The 23082-nt window shown below is 39.0% G+C and overlaps 1 protein-coding gene across 4 annotated transcripts in view; it reads left to right on the forward strand.

The window, feature by feature from the left end:
* thrb (thyroid hormone receptor beta) overlaps window positions 1-23082 on the forward strand; it is a 120463-nt gene that overhangs the window by 62314 nt on the left and 35067 nt on the right. For all 4 annotated transcript variants that reach the window (XM_069711492.1, XM_069711491.1, XM_069711494.1 and 1 more), the window contains one exon: window positions 6143-6209. The gene's annotated coding sequence lies outside the window, so the exon portion shown is untranslated. The remainder of the gene's footprint in view (window positions 1-6142; window positions 6210-23082) is intronic.

Below are 23082 nucleotides of genomic sequence, written 5' to 3' on the forward strand. Positions count from 1 at the left end.
TCTGGTCTGATGAAACACATATTGAACTCTTTGGCCTGAATGCCAAGCGTCATGTTTGGAGGAAACCAGGCACCGCTCATCACCTGGCCAATACCATCTCTACAGTGAAGCATGGTGGTGGCAGCATCATGCTGTGGGGATGTTTTTCAGCGGCAGATACTGGGAGACTAGTCAGGATGGAGGGAAAGATGAATGCAGCAATGTACAGAGACATCCTTGATGAAAACCTTCTCCAGAGCGCTCTGGACCTCAGACTGGGGAGAAGGTTCATCTTCCAACAGGACAACGACCCGAAGCACACAGCCAAGATAACAAAGGAGTGGCTGTGCACCGATGCTCCCCATCCAACCTGATGGGTTGTATGTTAAAACTAAGACCAAGTTATAAGCTTAAGAGTGAAGACAGTGAAATCACCCTGAAAGTATCCGGGGTTCATGAGTGAAGAATTGGTGCCACCATCGTGCAATGTTTATTTATTTTATTGGTACCTCTTGCTGTAGGTAATTGTCTTGTATAATTCAGCAATACGCTTATTTAAGTTGTTATATATGTCATATCTGCCAGGTGAAATTTGTGTTTACAAGCCTGAAACACAGAAATTGAATTGTTATTCATATAATGCTTAATGCCAATGAATGGTTCTTCTTCTTAATAAGGTTTATGATTAAACTATGATTAGGCTCATAATATAGGAGTGGCATAAAATGAACAGAAAAAGGCAAATCATTACTGGTAATAATTTGTATGTCAATTAAATCGCAAACTAAAATGTCATGATGGTGACATCTTGAGTTTAGGAGCAACAGGTTCTATAGTGACGAATGTTTTGCTAAATTCGCACATAAGGATTAGTGCACTCTGTGGATCTGGGAGATTGCCTCACATCTGACCTCTAATCTGCATGTTGTTCAGCGTAATGTCAACTGTGATGTCGTCATTCAATATGTGATCCCAACTTTAAGGGGCCAAAAATTATTAAGACTCTCAATAAGGTTGAAAGCCCGCGGTCAAAAGCTAGTAATTGGATTGCAGAGATTGTGCTTATACACAAATCATTTAAAAACTAGTGCAAATGTTGGGAAAACATTTGCAACCAAAGGTCGTCTTTCTAGCATCTTTTTGGAACTTTTAGCCTGAAAAAATCTCCAGAAAATTGGGATTAATCTACAAATCCTTTAAACAAGTGCAAAATATAACAACTCGTAGTCACATGGTATTTGTTGGCAAGAACATCTTACAAGTCTCTTTTTCAACAGGAGTTCTGTACTAATGCTTCCTCATTGAATTACATCATGGATCAGAATTGAAACTTCCAAAGTGCTTCAAACTTTTGTGCTGCATTGAACATAGAAAAAACGTTGTTATTGTTTTTATTAACAGAATTTCTGTTTCAAAAAAGTGCATTAAAATGTGCAACAACTACAGATTTTTTTTTTTAAGTATTACTGTTTGCGTTGTTGCTGCTGTTGCTTACGCGAGTGAAGATAAAGGTGCTGTGAGTATATGGCTGAAATGAGACGAATATTTGTTTACAGCCGTGGTGATGCCACCACTGCAAACCCTTTAACTGAAGCCCGGAAAATACCAGACAAGTGGTTTAGATAATGTGGTTCAAACATGACTGGTACCTAAGTGGGATGATAATTCTCTCCATGGTCACACTGTTTCCCGAGGTGATCCACTTTCCTCCCACATCAAAACACTTGGACACTGTCCTCAACCGTGGCGCTGACCTTAGAAATGGAAAGAGGATAGAAAGTTCAATCTTTGTCTCATTACAACTACCTCCTTGATCTGTTTTCCATGGAGATGACTGAAGTAAAGGACAATAACCTTTAAGGCTATTTGTTTTTGTTTTTTATTTCAGTATAAAACGGCTCTATAACTGTAATGCCAAAATGAACAACCTTGGGCTCTGAATGAGAGACACTTGAGAGAGTTTTGAAAAACAATAAGGCTCTTGTGTCCTCATCACCAAGCCAGAGTTAGATCTAAGAAATCCAGACATTTTTACTTCTGTGCAATCAAAACTGTAAATTACAGAGTAAACAGCAACGAGTCAGTTACCGAGATGTTTTTAAACCAATTCTCTACCAAAGTGAAATGATGCTCAACAAATTCTACATCCATTTTAATTACAGTAGTGCCAGGCGGCCAACTTCAATGAATGTGCCACGTTTTTATAACAGATGCGGCCTGGTGCCAGTGCAGGGACCTTCAGAAGAAAAGAAGAAATTATGTTTTAAAAAATAAACCAGTGGATTGGATTGAGTTTCAGATTGTGGCAAACGGCAGAGCTTCATGATATTTTCTTTACTGAATGATGGCAAGCGCCTCCCCCGCAAGTCAGCTGCTGCCAATCAATTAGCTAATTAATTCCCTTATTCCTTAGCATCCATTTTAATCACAACTCAAGCCCAACGTTCTCTATATCTTTAATGATATTTACTTGTGTTTCACTATTAATTTCCCCCCACTCTCCTTGTTTATCACAGACGAAACAGAAGAACATCCTGTGTGTATTTTTACCTGGTCGGGCAGAAGAGCAAAAGCCAGCAGCGATGAACATTTTGTAACCTGCAGCACTTTTGGGGCCATTTTTCCAAAAATAAAACCACAAAGACAAATCAGATGCCTAAAGCAACGGCAACAACAGCAGAGTGCAAAAATACTGCCGTAAACAACTGGATAGAGGCGCCATGCGCTGTAGAAAAGGTGACGAGGTGATCAGCCCCGAAGTTACTGTGGTTAATGTGATCACATTCAGCAGAAACACCACCACATAACACACACAGGAATGACACACTGACCAGTGTTTGTGGACCCCCGCCCCCCCACAATTGTCACCAAACTGCACTTTCCCTCAGCTCCATGAAGGGTTTTAGCCTCTTTTAGCTCATTGTTTTGTTTTTACTGCCTGCAAATTTCCCTGTTATCAACTCCCTTTCTAGCTGCACTAACTGTTCATCTGATTAAGCTCTGATCAACTGTTGAGCTGGTGAACATAGTGGAACATTTAGCAGTGTGGTTAAAAAATCGATTCGGGCAGCTCGTACCAGATGTTCGGGGCAGTGCAGAAGTTTAGGCATTAAAAGTAAAGTGATGATCCTTATCTAAAATAAATACATGAATAATTTATATTTATAAATTGAATGTATACACAGACAGTAAATAGAAAAATTTAATATTTGGTGTGAAGCACCCTTTATACACGTGCACCAGCATGAGTTCGGGCATCTGATTTTGATGTGTAATAGTTTTTGTCATTTGATTTAACTAAAGACATTTCAGTCTAGTTTTTTTCAGGGACATGTTAGTCTCATATTTGTTGGGAAGCATGTTGTGAAGCGTGTCACAGTTCTTCTGTAAATTTAGTCTTCTGTCTCTTTCTGTAACCCAGACATGATGAGAGGACTGTGTGGGCCACACCATCTGTTGCAGGACTCCTTGTTCTTATCTATATACTATATACTGAATTTTGGATGATGATATTTTAAGATAGAGTTTAATCCAAACATCTATAGTGGGTGGCACAGTGGTGCAGTGGTTAGCATTGTCGCCTCACAGCAAAAACTGAGGGTCAGCCTCAGTGTGTCAACGATGCGCCTGACCACACCTCATTTTAAGATAAAACACGCTAATGTGACGCCCAAGTACATTTGCTATTTAAACAACGTGGTGTTGGACGGTTAAATGACAACTAGCAACGACACTTTCATTGCGCTTTGAGCCACACTGCGTCGGGTGTAACATTCAGTAGAGCCAATTAAGTTTCTCACAGACCACTTGACATATCTCTAGAGGAAATTAGTGAGGAGGAGCTCTGCCCTACTCAGCCTCTACTTAACTATTTACAACCATAACAGTTCATTCCATCGACACCCATTTGGATGTCTGTTCGAGACGATTTCCAGGTCCAGACTCTCACTGTTCTTCTGTATAAACTGTTCCTACGTTTAGCTCACTGCACTGGAAAAGATGAAGATGACTAAGATCAAAAGTGGATGCTGAAAATGTGCGTCACATTTTCAAATATAACTCAAATCACCATGGAAACTGAGTGTATCATTGGGTGTTTTTTGTTTTTTTCACAACTCCGTCTACCTCCCAGACACACTCACACTTTCTTTTCATCCCTCTCCTTGTGTCTCTCCTCCCCAAAATATAGACACACATTCCTGACTGGATAACAGCTTAAACTCGATCAAATCAATATTTGAGCAATCTTTGCCTAAAACAGTACCAGTTCTCCAACGTAGACCTAAGGTCTAACTGTACTGTACCTATAAGGTCAGTAAAGGGTGTGTGCTGTGAACACATTTTAGATAAGTGACCTATGAAATGCACTGATTCACTGAAATCAATGTGCCTTGAGCCCACCTTAGCCTCTCACTGATAGGGTGCATATGAGGTGCTCGGAGGGACTGTGCAAGACAAGATGAGCAATAAGATCAAATCAAACAGAAAGGTTCCATTTGTCTGTCAGCCTTGTGCAAAAATTGTTTACCTTGTACAATTCTGCATTGTACAGTGAGAATAGTGAGAATGAAGTTATTATCTATTGTGCAATGACAGTGTATAATCAGCAGAAGTATAATATAAAATGCTACTTATCATAAACAGCCAAATCTAAAGGGAACTTCAATGTTGTACATATAATTTATTATGAATCACTGAGATTATGAAAAATAGCTTTATACATTTTTTTGGCTGACAGGCCAATTAAACTGAGCTTCTGACCAAGAGGAAAAACAAATGTTGCGTTGGACCCTTGTGTTATCACCTTCTAGATTTAGTCTGAGACAAAAATGTTAATTACTTTCAATTGTAAACAAATGGACTTTACAAGCAGCATAAAGTGTGTCTGATAATATAACTCAGTACGAGGTGACAGAATAGAGCTTCAACCAGCTGAGACTCAGGAGAGGAACCAGCCTCTGCAAGTGAATGCAAATGAGACCCGAAGACAATATGAACCGAGCAAACATGCAAATTTGCATTACATACAAATGGGACTTGATTGTGTTGTACTGTTTTGGATAGACAGTGTTATTAAAGCAATTATTCCTTTTCAGATAGAAGAGTGGTGTTACATTTGCCCCAGACGAGTAGCAAATGTGTGTGCACACATGCACACTTCCCTCCACCGACAGAGCATGCAGGGAGGAAAAGCATTCCCATTAGAGCGCCCATTAAGTCTGATTACAAGTGATTACCGCCTGTCGGAGAGAGATGACCAGTGCTGTCCTGCCACCGAATTATTGACAAATGTGTTCCTTTCTCTCTCATTATAATCAAAACACCTCCTGTTTTTTTGGGGGGGGGTTGTCTTCCCTTCAGATCTCACCATGAACTTAACAACCCCCAGCATTCATTACTGCTTTGCCGCACACATTATTTTGTCACTGTTGTTTTATTTATTTTCCACTCAAAATGCCGTTCTTGGCTGTAGGGCCTCACACATACACACATGCACACGCACGCACACACACACACACACACACACACACACACACACACACACACACACACACACACACACACACACACACACACACACACACACACACACACACACAAATAAATATATTTTGACTCATTTCAGGGCAGCCTGTCCAAAAGGGAAAAGACATTTATACTGGGATTTCTCCACCTTTACTGCAGTGTGGGGGAAGTATTTGTGGATGTAACTACATGTGGCAAGCATCAAAGGTTAAGTGCATTTTAAAGTCGCCATGGGAGTTGCTTTGTTGAGGGCAGAGCTCCATATAGGTCACCTTAGCAAGATGTTGTGTCTGACTACACAGACTCAGCACAAAAAGGTGCTAAACCTCATGTCAGGCTTCGCTGCGATGTCATGTACTTCCTTCAAATTTCCTCTACTAGCTTCTGATTTCAAAGAAGAGTTGCAAACATGTGCACACACCTGGACCGTGGATGTTTGTAATGTGTTCACCGGCACCAGTGAGACTCTTTTAAACTTTAAAACCCACCCAGAGCCTTTTGTAAATTTTTAATGCCATGGCGAGATGTTTGCGATCGTTTCTAGCGTTCCTGAGGACCGACTGTGTTTCATAGCCGCACTGTGATTTTCATCTCGGATGCTCATTAGTCTGACGTGTGCGTGTGTGTGTTTTCGTAGGTGTTTCTCTCGGGGAGCTCGGCGGCTCCTCAGCGCTGCCTGGAGTCAGACTTCACCACTTCCTCTGGTAAGACTTGCATGTTGCTCAGTTCTACAAAGCCAGCACCCTGCAGCCTGCAGAATGCTAAAAAACATCGGCCATATCCACTCGATCTCCCTGCCGTGACAAAGGCGCGCACACATAGGTTTGCACAGCTATCCTTTTAGGGATATTGCATTGATCTCCATTTATTGTGGACAGTCTAACCTTAACCTTATCCCTAACCTTTATTCACACCCTACCGCTAACCTCAAATTGCACCATCATGTTTTGCCTCATTGAGGCTTTGATCCCAGTGAGGACTTCCGGTCCCAACAGGGTCGGTCTTAATGGGAAAAGGTCTCAATGAGATAACCAATACATGGATACACACACACTCTCATATACATATACATGTTTCACAGTGTTTTTAGCAGTTTCAAGTCCTGATGTAAGTCTAATGAAGTTCAATCTTTGTTTAATGTCCCAGGCTGAATCATTATCATTACCAGACTGGGGATCTTCCTGTTTATTCTGTTTGTCGTCTTTGGGTTTGATAGCTACAGACGTTGACGTGTTTCTATGTGTGTGCATGCGTGTTTTTCTTAGTTTTTGTGTATGTGCACGGTGGAAGCCATAGGGCTGGCCAACATAGATACAACTGGTATTATAAGAACACATACAGAGAATGTATGTAAACTTAGATACAAAACCATGAATATTGTGTTGGGTGCAATGAACTGTTTTCTACTCCTGCGTCATTGAGGGTTTATTGAAGGGTTTATTTCAGTAATGTTGAGTGGCCAGTGGGAGAGGCTAAGTGCGATGACGTAGAAGTAGTTCCAGTGATAGTAGAGTTTTGGTGTGCAACAAATAGTACGTGGTGAACAATGCTGAATGGTTAGAGGCTGCTCCGATAGTTAAATAATTACCCTGAGCACTATGACCATTAGGATGCAGCGACTGGAGACAATGCTCCGTAGAGTGTTATACCAGGCTGGTTAAAAAAAACCTTTTCTTTTTCATCAGATATGGATCAACATGATCCTTTTATTAGGAGTGTTTGTGTATACCTCATTAAACCATGATCAATATTTACTGTTCTTTAGCAAGGGATGGATAAAACATGATTCTTATCTTTTCTATTTTTAAGTTGATTCACAAATGCCAGAATGTATTTTCTGGTAACATTGGTTGATAATATAGGTTGACGTAAGCTCAGTGTAGCACCAGGATGTACAGTGCACACTACACGCATTCTGCATTCAACCTTTAGTTCGCATTCAAAAAAGGAAGCTTTTAATAAACGTTTTGAAATGTATGACTGAATAATTATATTTACAAGATGAGGATGAAGTTTTCTGTAAATATTCATATTCAGAGGTTACAACTAACAACCGAGACCAGCTGACCAACATACACTGCAGCACTTAACAATACTTCAAGCAACTGGTGTGGCAAAGAAAATAAATCGGACTGTTTCATGTCAAAAGCTTTTGGAGTCTATGCTTTGGCAAGAGCCAAAATATACCGCCCCTCTTTTTTCCAATTGAATCAAAAATTCATCTTGGTCAGGAATCCACTCCGAAATTGCGTGTTGACATCAAGAATTTGAATCCAATTGAATAGTCCTTTCTCTACTTTAACCCTCGTGTTGTCCTCGGGTCAAAATGACCCGCAGCTGTGTTCAACCAAGTTCTAGTTTATTTCTATATTTTTATATTTTTTTGGGATCATTGGTCATCATTCTTTAAAGAAACCCTCACAGCCTCCTTGTCACCAATGATCCCAAAAAACATGAAAATAAAATAGAACTTGGTTGAACACAGCTGCGGGTCATTTTGACCCAAGGACAACACGAGGGTTAACCTCTGATTTTGGTCTCTACCAGCTCTCAAAGGTAATATCTGGCTCGTTAGCTGCTAAATGTTCCACTGTGTTTACCAACTGATCTGTAACTGCGTCGTCACAATTTGTTGCTGAACTGCAGTTTACAGTAAGTTTTCAAGGCTTTTTCTCTGAAAACAGCACTAGAATGAAAGCACGAGAAATATCTCTATATATACTTTTGTTTTGCCTGATAACTGACCAATTAGCTGAAACTCACTGTAAAGCCGAGAGGAGCTGCAGATTCAGCTGATCTTTCTCTGAAGGTTCATCACTTCCAGCAACACGTCTGACATCACACACAGTCATGAGATACTTTGTTATTGTAATGTAAAGCGCGTCCAAGTGGGTGACAGGTCATTCATTGTTTCAGGGCATTAATTCTGAATAATTCAGTTCATGGAATTGCTGCAGTTCCTGCAATAATCAATGTGAAGCGTTTTATGATATAATTGAATCTAATTATAAGCGGTTCTAAAATTAGTTAATCAAATTCACACTCCATACATTAGATGTGAGGCAGGTTTTTCTCATAGTGGAAAACATCCTCATGGAAACCAACTTATTAGACTTCTGGAGGCTGAGTATGTCAGTTTCAGTATTTGAATTTGAGCTATTTTCATTACATGGATGTTAGGCTAAAAGACATAGATCAAGGGTTTCCCAACCCATGGCTCGACACTGTAGCTCATTACATTTCTGAGTAGCTGATGAAAGGCTCAAACAAAATGCAGTTGTTTCCCACACACAGACTTACTTGGGCGGTCGCCCAAGTATATTTCCCGATTCATTTCAGCATTTATTTATTATTTAACCTTTCCAAGAGAACAACGCTTTTAACGTGATCGATTAACGAGTGGACAGTCTCCCCTCGCTCCCTTCACCTGTGTCTGCTCTGCACCGTGTCAGTGTAGTAGAGGTTGAGCTCCGTCCTCAATGAGACACACAGAGGTCAGAGGACACAAACTGCTACCGTCAATGTCGCAGCAGAGACTTTGACACTGAGCTGAAAAGAAACAGGTGTTCATAAATTAGGTAAATAACATTAATACATTATTTTTGGCTGGATCGCAACAGCAAAGTATCAATTTGTTATTGTCCATATAAAAGAAGCCTATTCAGGCTGTTTGAGTGGAGCTCAGCTATGTAAATAAATGTTACTCAACATTAGTAGCACTCAGACACTCTCATTTTGTCAAAGTAGCTCTTAGAGGTAGAGAGGTTGGAGACTTCTGGCATAGGTAAATGTAGCTATGGGATGTCACCCATTGGTTGGCATTGAACCAGTTTGAAGTGCAGAGTTGCAGTTTATGGTTGGTGACATCTTTTCTGTTTCAAGACAGGACTAACTTATTGAAAACACCAGCTCAAACTTGGGCTCACCGTTGTAGCTAAAGTTGCTAATATTAGTTCAAATAAACAATCACAGCAGTCAATCAGCAACCACTCTGCAGACAAAGCATTCTGTAAAGCCTTCAAATTGTATTAATGAACACTTGTTAATGGGCCCAATTTAGTATTTGACACCAGAACATGAGATATTTCTGGACACCAGAACATGAGATATTTCTGGAGAGTAGTTGACACATTTTGACTGGGAGTTAGTTGGAGTCAGGGATGTCTGGAGCTCCCACCCAGTGGCCACTGGCTTCGGCCTCAACCCAGGTGTTGCCTGGTTTTGCAACATGTGATTGTATTTCCTTTCAAACCACCTCTACGGAGGGAGCATTACTTTTCCTGTGTTTGTCTTCTCTACATGTGAAAAAATAAATCAGATATCTTGGAGGCAGGAAAATCTGTTTTTTGTAATCACTTATTTTCCATAAGAAATTATTTTTGGACGCAACAAATATATGCAAATAAAAAATCGGCTCTAACAGTTTCATTGCAAGTCTTGCAGCTGCCGTATGATGCCAGATTTAATTTACAATCATATTACGGCAAACCACAGAGTGACATTAAATACTACATTATAATTTTTATCACAATTTATGTTTGCTTGCATTAATCAGCAGCAAAATGACCAGAACATTTTTATTAAACCGCAGACATGTTTTAAAATCTAATTGAACAATGGTTGCTTTATTCTCCAAACTCCACTTTGACTGTCACATTAGAGCAGAATGTCAGCTATAAAAAAAAAAAAAGCACAAAATGCTGTTACAACCCCTATAGGCATATTTAGCTTCTCATTGAGGGCATTGAACATATTGCTGCTCTCAGCACTAACTGTCACCTCTGAAAGCACCAGCTGATACATCAAAACCTCACACTGCAAAAAAAAATCTGACTGAAATTGTTTTGGGCATTAAATAAAGCAGCTATGTTTACACCACTGCAAAGGCTTGTGTGACCCTATAAATGAAAAGCTGTGACCAGACCAACTTTGTATACAGGAGGGAAATGTGACAGCTTATTAAAAATGATGACTTGCAGACTGGCCGTGTTGCTCCAAAGAGATCGCCAAGTGAAAACAAAAAGCCATCTGCACACATAAAATGGGAAAATGTGTTAGAGCTCAAATTTAATGAGGACAACTTTAGATGCCAAACACGGTTCATGGGCGTACAGGTGATTGTTAGCTCCAGCTGTCAGCCGTTTGTCACACACCATGACTCTGTTCTCACTGCTGCTTGTTACAGCAGCTCATGGATTATCGGTCGCAACAATCCCGATACGTTATTTGGAGCCATTTCAGCTCCCAGTCTGAGGCGAGGGATCGTGCTCATGATTGTGTACGGTGTAACAGCAACACCAAAACACACTGGATAGTCCCTCTGTATCAGCAGCTCTTTTTGACTTGTTTTTTTTCCTGGCAGCAGGAGAACTTCATGTAATATGATAAGTGCACTGGAGACTCAGTCATTCGCTTGATTCTTCTATCAGCTTGAATTCTTTCATGAAAACACCATCTGCTGTCCTTTTTCTGATAACTGTTGCCATGATGATGAGCCTGTATCACATTGCATACTGTGATGCAACTTCATAAATTAAGTAATAGAGAGCTGCAGGCGTAACAGTCGATGGATCAAGATGGACTCTTACCTGAATGCCACCTTAAACAAGATGCCCACCATGTCATCGCTCTGACTACTGTTTACTGTTGCTCATCAGTGCTGATTCATGATGCAGGCAGTCTGAGGACAGTCGGGAGGACTGACATTTAGACTTTGATCAGGACCTGATGTCCAAAACAACTAGAGCCTTCACTCTAATTACAGGTGAATTTAGTCAGCACTTAATGTTTCCATTTTACATTACTTCTGTTTTTTCAAGTGTGCTTTGAGTTGTGTGTTTTGTCCATAGTTAATAAATGTCTTGTATTTAGATGGATGGATGGATAGATAGATAGATAGATAGATAGATAGATAGATAGATAGATAGATAGATAGATAGATAGATAGATAGATAGATAGATAGATAGATAGATAGATAGATAGATAGATAGATAGATAGATAGATAGATAGATAGATAGATAGATAGATAGATAGATAGATAGATAGATAGATAGATAGATAGATAGATAGATAGATAGATAGATAGATAGATAGATAGATAGATAGATAGATAGATAGATAGATAGATAGATAGATAGATAGATAGATAGATAGATAGATAGATAGATAGATAGATAGATAGATAGATAGATAGATAGATAGATAGATAGATAGATAGATAGATAGATAGATAGTAGGTAGGTAGGTAGGTAGGTAGGTTATTAATCCCTCAGAGTGACATTGTTACGTTACAGCAGCATATACAGGCAAAGCAATAAAAATGACAATAAAAAAATAAAGGTAGTAAAAATATTAAATATAATTTTTTTTAAATGCACATTATATACCATAGAAATAGAATAATATTAAATAGACTAAACTAAACAACAGTGCAATGAATTAAAACAAAACAAACAAACAGCAGTCCAATGGTGTTATTGTTGTGTGATGGATTTGGCGAGGGGTGAGTTCTTGTAATAAAATATCAGTAAAAGTAATACTTACTTTCCGTAATGTAAAACTTATTAAACACATTAAGTAATAATCCTGCATCCTGCTACCAAGTATTATCAGCAAAATATATTTTTTTCTGCAGTAAAATGTCCCCTATGACTGACACACTACTCAATATGACATTATTACAGATGTATGACATTCTCATTACATGCAAACGTCTTGTTTTTGGTGAAATTTGCTGTTTTCAGATCCAAACAGATCACCTACCAGATGTGTTGAAATGAGATATTAGGACATGCATTTCACTTGATTTGTGTTGTCGATGGACTTTTGTTTGTCTAGTTTAGGTACTCAGCTCTTACATCTTTTGATGACTTTTATGTTTTTTTTATGTAAGGTTGTTTTACACCGTACCAGCTGTTGAAACTAGTTTTTTAGGCAAATGCAAATATATTTCAAATAACTGGAAATGAGCATGTAAAGCAAATATCTTTAAAAATGTCTCCCAACTACTCAGTTGTGGCAGGTTGTCTCTATCCATGCACTCTTCGCACTTTTCTCAAAACCTAAAACGCTGTTGAAACATTTAACACAGTCAGCTAAGTTCAAAGAAATGCTGAAACACCTTTGGTCTTAAAGTGCAGCCCTTGTACATACTGAATTTCAGAAGAAAATGAAAGACATACACCAAAACCAGCACATTTAATAGCTATCATTGGTTATTTCAAGCTAAATATTTTCTTATAATCTGTAAAGCATGCCAGTTTCCATTGTGCCTTTGATTGAGCCTATATTATCACCTAATTAACTAGCACTGAGACAGAGTACAGCATGTACCCCATTAGAGGATTATTTCCTGTTTCCTGCCTCTGACTCTACTTTTTTTCTTTTTTTTTTAATCAGAAACTGTCTGTCTGTGTTGTTGCATCAAAGGTGTTTCCATATTAGGTTTATAGGAATTGTGGTTTAATGATCATTTTGAGATGACAGCAAAGCAGAAGGTTTGGGACTTTCCCAGGAAAAGATCAAATCGATCAGTAATCATACAGCTTTCATGTTTCATCTCCTTCTACATGTGTTACAGCCCAACTGAAAGTAGAAGAGTCTCTAACTGAAGTAGAAAGGTCAGGTGGAAGTAAAGCACACATTACAACATGATTAGAAAATAACATGCAGAAGTGGATGTGAAAATGGAATTAATTTTTCCATTAAAATACAAAGCAAAATCTGAAACTTACTTTTAAACTTGTCTTGTGATAAAATATAAATGTCTGAACAATACAGTTTGCAATTCTCAACTCAAACCCTGTCTTGCTCGACAAGTCACGTCAGTCTCATTCAATCATATTTATTTTTGCTTATGTTGTAATTTCATTAGTTTTAGTTTTTATAAAACCTGCTTTTAAGAAAAAATCTATTGCTTTGGATATCAGGAACCAGAGACATTTGGCCTGTCCAGCAGATAATACAGTTTTTTTTCGAGGTTGTGCATTTGATCTTTGCTGTGATATATTTGTGCTTATCTTAAGTGGAAGTTGTAGTGGTATGAGGTCTGAGCGGATCAAACCTCTGGCTTTGCTCACACCTGTACTTTCAGCTATGCCATAGTGATTGGATCACCCATGATACATGGTAGGTGTGAATAGGGCCTTACTTGCGCAATGATGGCAACTAAAGTTCAATATTTTCAACCCACGCAGACGCAAATTCGCATCCTTTCACTTTGCCCGGCACGAATTTGTTGACATTTGTGTTTTTGCTTTGACTTTGTTTGCAATCGCTCCGTGGGAATAATTCGATTCACCACAAAATTGTGTTCTGATGTTGATTTTAAATGGAAAGATTACAAGTGTTGCTTTATCGGTTGTTTGTAGCCTTCATGTTGAAAGGTTAGCAAGTGTTTTTGGTCTGTTTCTAGCGACTGTTTTAGAATTAACAAGTTAAAAGTGTTTCATTCGATCAGTTTAAAATGCTGGAGTTTCTGAAGGCTCCTGTAAACAGAAACATAGAGTCTCCCACTGTCTTAAGTGCAGAGCCAAAAGCAGAGGAAAAATCCAAATAAATCAAATCAAATCGTCAATAATTACAGCTGTCACTGATGTTGAGCTCCAAAACACAACATAGCAAATTCTCTCAATGATTTGGAGAGAGGAATCTACTCGCTGCAGTGACCCAGTCAGCTGGCTGGTGACTGCACCCAACAGATGACCAACCAAGCAGAAATTTTAGAAAGTACCAAATGCTGTTACATCATCAGAGCCCCCCACCCCCACCCCCTCCCTTACACAGCATCCTCCAGCCCTCCAGAAACCAGGTAAAAGGTTGCATTAGCTTTGCTAGCTTTGTTCATCTTTGTTCATCTTTCATACTGAAGTGGATGCTGGTTGCTGAGAGTTTGACTGTGGTTTGGAAAACTAAAAGAAAACTGTCGGAAAGACATCAAAGTATTGCTTTTGAGTTGCGATGGTAGTAATGTATGGGCAGGTATTTCTGAGCAACCCCTTTCACATTGCAAGTAGTAATTAGACAAAATGATGGTATAAAAATATGCAGCTTTAAAAAGTTCCACCAGGGAGACGTTATACAACTGTTTTAAAGTTTAAAAAGCACAAAGTAGTTCAGTTGTAAATGGAGTCTGGTAACGTCACAGCTTTTTAAAATCTAGAATTGGTGCATAAAATGCTACAACACATTTGTGCAAGAGCATTTTACATACAGCGCAAATTAGCTAAGTGTTACCATCTTATTTTTTTACCTCACAGAATGTAGCATTAACTGAAGTTGCATAACGCTTTTCAAGTGGTTTCAAGACAGGAAGGTCTTAATGTGATCAGGGCGAAACGGTGAGCCTGCATATCTTCACCATACTGCCATGTTTGTTTTGTCTGCTGCAGTGGTACACACTGTTCTCGCTCCACATGCAGGATGTGGTTGCTGTTGTGAGGGAGAAATCATGTTTGAGACTGTAAAGGAGGAAGTGCTCAACCACAGCCTTCAGTGTGCTGTTACGTTTTAACCAGAGGTGTAAAGAACACCCACAACACGGTGCAAACCCATGAGTGAACCTAACTTCCTGGCACAGAGTGTTTAGGCTGGTTGCAGTTGTAGAATGTGAAAGATGTGGAGGGATAGAGATGGTGACTTCATTGTCGAGGTTTTAACTTCGTGACTGCAGAAGATGACTTGACCTCAGTTGAGGTGAACGTTTTACAGAAGGAAGCTGCTGTCTGCAGCGTCTGAAGCATGATGACTGTGGGGACCCTCCGGGGTCCTGAATGAGAGTGTTTGTGCTCCTGGATGACTCACTTACATTCTGTCTTTCTGCATTTTCTTGGTCCCTGCTGGCTTCTTTACATTCAATCTGTCCATCATCCCAATTAAATCAAAGGCAAACAAAGTAACTGTCAACTCCTCTTTGAATTATCCACTAAAACATAGGTCTTCAACAGGGGAGGGGGACGCGGAGGTACTGCGGGGGGTCCGTGAAATATTTGGTTGATTAGACAATTTTTCATTTTTGTTCCCAATTTTTTTTTTCCCCCAAATTTAAATGTCTTTAAAAACACATTAACATGAATCCAACATATTGTAGCGAATGGATGAATGGAGGCAGAAGATGTTACCATCTCAGAAATGTACACATTCAACGACACACAGGAGCTCTCAAGCTGGGCACCGGTTCACTCACAGCAAGACTAGCCTGGACATGTCCTTCCAAGCCTCCTGCACTCCTCCAGCTTAATATAAAACCCAGTTTTATACAATATATATAGCAGGGGGTCCCTGCTCCATTATCAGTTTGGGGGTCCATTGCCTGAAAAACGTTGAAGACCCCTGCACTAAAATATAAATAAATTGGCCTGTCTGAACCAATCCATTAGACAATTTTTTTCAGTAGTATTTTTTCTATTGCAAGCAGCATAACCTGCCAGTGTTTCTTCTGTTTTCAATATACAGTAAATCTCTTTCAGGACTTTTGAATTATGTAATCTCTTATTTTGTCTTGTTTTAAGATGCTGGCACAAACTACTTTGGAAAAAAGTTATATTATTTCACACCAAATTTCGAACATATTTTTCCCTTTTTGATACAACTAATTTCCAGACTTGAATTTAAGGCTGAAAAGAGAAGTCAACATTGATGCTGTGTTCCAGATGTTGTACTTGTGTACTAACACTCACTACTATGAGTGCATCAGTGCATTCACACTGTCAACTACAGAAACATGCAGTGAACTACAAGTACCAGGATGATGCACTCAAAGAAGTGTGAAACTCTGGGCACTTTCCACCCTAAATGGTCGCCATCTTGGCTACATAGAGGAAGGGGCGGGGCCACATATGTAAACGATTTCTAAATTAAGGCATCTCAGGAAGCTGCAGCTGTTCCTGAACACAAAGTGTTTCTTTTTCACTGCTGGACAGAAGAATCTGTGTGTTTATTGAGTGTGTTAAAAAGAGGACACAAGAACATGTTGATTTCTGGGTAAAATAATTAAAGCTACAGATATTTTGGCAGGTGATGTGTTCACGTGATGAGGTTATTTCCTGTCAGTGCAGAACAGCAGTGTGCGAATTGAAACAACAGGACCCAAAATTCAAGTAGTACACAAGTAAGAGTCCAAACATGTGAAAGCACTATTTGTTAGTGTACTTGGGGAAGTATATCTTCGTAAGACAGCACGAATGAACCAGGAAGAAGAAAGCAATGAATTTTCCTCACATATCAGCCAATATCGACTCATTGTAGATCTGGTTTTATTGAGCCCCACCTTCATTCGTTGTTCCTCAATCATTCCACCACACCCAAATGTCAAAATATTCTATCTTTCAAAATATTGTTATCAGATTTATATATTTTCTTCTACACATCGATCAACCCAAGTGGATCAGTATTTGATAATACTTATCTGGAAAATTTCTCAGCAGATACTTTGGAGTTCCATGTTTAATGTTTATCTTGTGTTGATGTGTGTAGATGAAGTATCGTCGTTCATCAGGCAGAAAGGGTGGATTCTTTCTGGATTTGGTCCTCTAGCTGTTCCAGGAAAGTCATGACTGGAAATCAATATGTGCACATACAGTATGAGTCAAGAAAATGTGAGACACAGTGCAGCGCTATGCCCGGGCGGTGCACCTGTGTCTTCCAGGTTGTGTTCCTGTGTACTTGAGGAGAGAATAAATGTGATGTTTTCTCTTCGGTAACCTTGGTTAAACCTCTTCTGTCCCCATTATAATCTCAAGATGTTGAATATTGTTGTCCCAATGCCTTGAATTCACCAGCCTTGTGAAGGTATTTGTGTTCATTTGCCTTAAAGCCATCAATTTTCCAAGGTCAGATCAATCCATGAAGCTGACACTATAGAAGTTGACATCAAGCTCTTTTTTTGTATCCTTGACAGGATTCAAACTGCACTTGCTGTCCAGCCAAGAGCCACAAATTTTAGGCTTCAGCCACTTTCTCTGTTTTTTTAAGTATGAAAGTCAGATTGAGTGAGCAGGCGAGCAGAAAACGTCCAAAGCTGGATGAGAAGGGAAAAGCTGGACAGGAGCAACCCTGCTCTCTGCCACTGCAGCTAATTCACGCCTGCGGTGGAAGTACATTATTGTCACTTTTGTTTATTTGGGACACTAATGTGCAGAAATGGCAATTAGAGAGCCACAAAAAGCACTCAGCTGTATGATCTTCCTACCCCCACCCTCATCCAAAATAAATTGCCATCTGTGGATTTTGTGTCTGACGGAATCAGGTTGTCCTGAAATGCCTCCGTTGGCGCACCTACAGTCGGTGTGGCTGAATGAACATTTTTCAAATCAGTTTCACCACATTAGCATCAGTCTACATGTCATGAAATAAACACATTTCAGCTGCTTGGATGGACATGAAGCAACAGTGTCCAGTTCTTTGATCAGTAATACAAACCTTTGTACATGAACTCTTTCCACCCCGGAGGTCTCTGCACCGAGACCAGGCCGTACCTGTGAACAAAACATAACCTTTTTATGAAGGCCATTTTATGAAGGTTGCACATTCAGTATAATGGCCGCCTATACTATGATGATTTAAATTGATTTAGCATTGTTATGCTTCATTTCTGTTGCTTCAAATTTGGGAGAGTTACAGTTGAACTTTTTTAGAACAGGTTCAATAACATCAGAGTCACTGACTAATTGTTATAAGGACGTTATTTACTCTCTAAATTACAGTTTTGATGAAGCAAAAGTTAAAATGTTAGTTTTCGCCTCTCAGATCTCTCGTTGGCTTGTGATGGAAACAAGGGGGCTGTTTTTTATAAATTGTTTTTGATCCTGGTTGTTCAGATGTGGAGCTGGTACTGACTCAATTTCTGGATGCTATTTAAGGGGAAACTTAGTCTACAGCTTAAAAGTTAAAATGCAAGGAAAGATTTTAAATATGATTACCAAGCAGCATTTCCATGAAAATGTCCAAAGACCTATCTTAAATATCCTTTGTGTATGCCACTAACAGCAGCTATGGATTAGACTTTATAGAAACCTGATCACAGATGCAACATCTCCACTCAATTCTGAATGAGTTTGACTTTTAGCATTATGACTTTGATACAGGGGGCTGCAGCTTGTGTCGACCTTTTATAGAGTATAACCACAATCTTACCCCTTAAATTTTGTTCATACTTCTGCAACAGTTGTATTTTTGTCGATCACATCATGTCCTGTGTTCTCCTTTGAAAAAAAATTAAGATATCAGGTCTCAATATAATAATTATTATATTATATTATGCATTGATTAAACAAATTACCTTTTAAGAACATATAAGTCTAAATAGATGGAGACCTTATTCGATACATTCAATCAAATCTAGCATAAAGCAGTAAGGTATTCGTTCTGTCATCGGCAGGGTACCAGTGTTACTCCGTAATCTGAAATGCATCAGATTATGTTGCACTAAAACAACGTGTTTGCCTTCAAGTTATGTTTTGTGAGTTGACTGGCTGCATTAATTTGAGCCGGTCGGGAATGTAAACACTTTTTCCAGAAAATCCAACCACAGTTTCTATTCATGTCTGTGTCATGCTTGTTTGCTAATTGCTCGCCAACTGTGCATTGCAGTAAAAAGGAGAGGTTGCATTTATTACTGGGATTTAACAATGAAGAACAGATGATACTGAATGTGTTTATATCTGCCGATATATTGTGATTGGATTTATTTAAACTCCTAAATACTGACATCAGTATTGGTCTCAAAAATGCAATGCGGTCAGTGTTGTTTATTTCTTATCTAGGAAGTCTGTGGTGGGCAAAAGAGACGCTCTCACTGAGCCAGACAGCAGCTGCCACAGACTCAAACAAACACCACATAAGCTTTCCTGCTCAAGTCTCTTTCTTATCTAACTTCAGCCCCAGCCTCTGTCCCTCATGCGTTAGCACAGACATTTGAGAAGTGGGATGGGCTCTTTTGGGCGGCCCCGGATAATTTTTTTCTCGCAGTAAATGTGAGGTTAAACACAGCTGGAGCACTTCTGCAATTTGGTTCAGCAAAAAAGTCTCAGTTCAACCATCAATTCACATGATTTCATTTTCTTGAATCATCGTTATCTTTGTTTTATTTAACTTGTTTTTGAGGTAGACCGGTCCAATGTAGAAAACTGAGCATGACAAAAACCGACATGAGACCATTAAAAAACTGAGCATGAAACAAGGGACAACAGATCCGTAAAACAAAATATAGCTCAGGACTAGCAATTTCACTGCTCAAATACACCGTTTTTTTATCTCCGCTTTGAACTCTCCCTGGGAGACCAAACCATTAAATTCTCGTCTATTCTGAAGGTTATTTCCTGGCCAGGGCAAAAGAAAGAGAAAGTCATTCTGCCAAGTTTTAGATTAGATTGGATTAGATTAGATTAGATTAGATTAGATTAGATTAGATTAGATTAGATTAGATTTAGATTTAGACTTTATTAATCCCACAGTGGGAAATTTAGTCGTCACAGCAGCATAGAAACACAAAAAAGGTGCACAAAATACGAAAACATTTACAAATACTTATACATAAAAATAAGATAGATAAAAATAATTATTTTAGAAAAAAATAAGAGCAATGAATAAATACACACACACACACACACACACAGACTATATACACAAAAATAAAAATAAATATATACAGTTTAGGATGAATGGAAAAAGTGTCAGGTGCTATGAAATGAAACACCAACATTTTGGTGTAGAAATTAGCTAAAACTCCCGGGGTGTATTTCAACCAGACACATCAAGTCACTGAGGTAAAATATCTGCTATGAGCTGCTAACAGCAGGCGAGCGTGAAAGTTTACACTGTTGGGTTTGATAGAGCAGCTGTGGTGCCACGTTTGATCAACAACCACAGCAATAGATGGTTTGAGTATCCCACAGTTTCAATTTGCACCTCTTACTGGTTGCTTGTCCATAACAATTAGAGCATCATAGATATTGTCGTATTTGGACCCATCAGTTAGTTAAAATGGTGGACAAAACTAAATTTGTCAGAAATAAAGTTGAATTAATTAAAACTTGTGGCAACAACAAACATAAACCTTTAGGGTTTCTACACTTTCCTGGAGAGTTCTGTGTTTAAAGAAAAAAAACTAAAACGGGAATGTAGAAAAGGGACAAACACTTGCAGAGCCAGCAGCAGTGATGACCAGTAGGTGGAGAAGTACTTGTTTTGGCAGTTCAATATGCTGCAGTCTTACCTTGTTAAACTGCCAAACAAAGGTTCACTTGGTAAAAAAGCAGCGCTAACGTAAGTTTGCAGGCTGGTTAGCCGATACACTGCTGAGTTGCAGAAAATGAAAAAGGATGTTCACAAGGAGGTGCACGGGTGGAGTTAAGGCGTCCAGAGTGAAGCCTGAGCGCCATGAGTCTGTCTGCGTGGCTCCAGCTGACAGTTTCAGGTTGAATCCTGTGGGCAGCTGGTCAGCTGTCTCTGAAAGCAGCCCTGACCTTAGTTATGCATCACTTTAAGCCTGAATATAGTTTAAATGGGTGAGTTATGATAATTGCTTTTTCCATTCAGTTGTCATAAGTGTGAAAATAAGCAATAAAGACCAACACCAGTTTGTAAACATGTTTATTTCTACTGTAAAGTTGGACATTTTAAAATTGGGGATCTATGGGCATTGACTAGTTTTTAGAGCCAGCCTCAAGTGGCCACTCGAGTAAATACAGTTTTTGGTACTTTTGTGTTGGCTTCATTTTTCAGCCGCGTTGCTGCTTTCCCGTGTCCTGCGGTGTAACACCAGCAATGGCAGCACAAAATCACATTATTCTGGTCTGCAACTACAGATGACTGAATGTTATTTCTTTTGACATTTCAAACGTATGTAAAACTTTTGTATTGCCAGTTTCTTGTGTTGTAATGTTGAGGAACATTGATATCATCAGGTAAAGAGAAATAGAAATTTACAGTGTGAAAAAATGAATCTGAGAATCAAATGACGAAAGTGTCAACGTCCGGGCTGAACAAATGTGGGTATTTTACCAACTTGTAACCAGATCCAGAATCTGGTTTTGGGAACTCAATAATTAGTGATACACACTGGTCCTGAACAGCCGGTTTAATTTTGAGCCAACTGGTCTTCTCCAGTATGCTTCAATAGAGACTGTCTATGATATAGTTATCTGATAGGAGGTTATTTATAAAAAATATCCCCCATGATGAGTTTCACTTTGCTCGGTATGTGTTGCATCTTGTTATATCAAGTGTTCGACTGTGACCTGAACTCATTTATTGTTTCAGTCGATGTGTACTTTGTTTTCTTCCAACTTTCTTCATATTTGCTCTAGCCAGAAAATCTTTGGGCTTCCTTCTGCCTGTCTGTGTCCTCATTAGAGCTGCACAAACCTGTTGTATGGATGAATCCACTTTCAGGCCTTCTCCAGCTGTTGCCTGGATATTAAATGCTCTCAAGGGTAAAAACCCAAGCAGAGTTTCCCATAATGCTTTTCAAGCCAGCTGTTTTTCCAGTGCAACGGAAGTATGAAAACAGTTATGCTTTTTGCATTTCCCTAACTTGTTGATAGCATAGTTTTTGAAACAGCATGTAGGCAGAGTTAAATTGTGGAAATCTTAGTGAGTGGTTGTTTTAATAGTTGATCCATCAGATTAGAGTTATTAAAGATTTCTCTCATTATTACTCCTAAATTGTGTCATTAAAGCAGCATTTAATTTTTTTTTTTTTTTTTTTTTTTAAAAAGCCTAAGGGTAGATGCAGGTTAATTAGATATCTTGGATTTACAGAGGTACAGAGCCTTTGTTCCTCTGAGCAGCTGTGATCTGCATTTCTAGCTGAAAAACATAGATTCAGTGACTCAGTCTCATGAAGAAAACTCCAAGATGTTGCTGTGAAAGACTGTGTCATCTTTGTCCAACAGAATTAAAACCTGACCATTTTCTCTCCTTTTTTTCAGTTTTGACGTTCTTCTTCTGCCTAATGTAACAGAGCATGATGAGAATAGACAGTTTGGATTGTAATGGCCACTGCAGCATTCAAGGGACAGCCTTGGAGCTGTAAGAAAACTTTCACTTTCTTAAATAATGTCTCTCTCACTTCACTCTCACTTTGAACTGTGTGTGCAGGTCAGGATGTCTGTTTTTGAGCTGCTTACATACGTTTGAGGTGTTAACTTCTGTTGTTTCAAATTCTCTGTGACACAGTTTGCACACAAGCTTTTGGTCATTCTAACTTGTCCCCCATCATCTGACTCAAACACTAAATATCTGCATGCCTGACTCCTGGTGTTTGTTTTGGTGTGTTGTTGTTACCACCCAGTACCTCCAGAGTACACTATGTCGGATTTTGGCGCTGACTTGATACCACTTCTAGTGTCGTCCCAATATGCCAGAGACTAAATTGATCATTGATCAACATCAAACAAACATATTTCCCAAAATATGACATAGTTTAAACCAGATCATGTGAGCTCACATTTTATATAGTTTGACAGTTTTCATTTCACATTCCTCATTTCAAGTTGAGTTTCCATTTTTAAGGGTACTTCACAAAGTATTAACTATGATTTAGTGAAACCTTTTTACTGCATACTCTAAAAACGTC

Source organism: Brachyistius frenatus, unplaced genomic scaffold (genome assembly GCF_029030835.1).
Source record: "Brachyistius frenatus isolate BFR_SWC_R1_liver_20210118 unplaced genomic scaffold, ASM2903083v1 Contig_101, whole genome shotgun sequence".
Classification (NCBI taxonomy): Eukaryota; Metazoa; Chordata; class Actinopteri; family Embiotocidae; genus Brachyistius; species Brachyistius frenatus.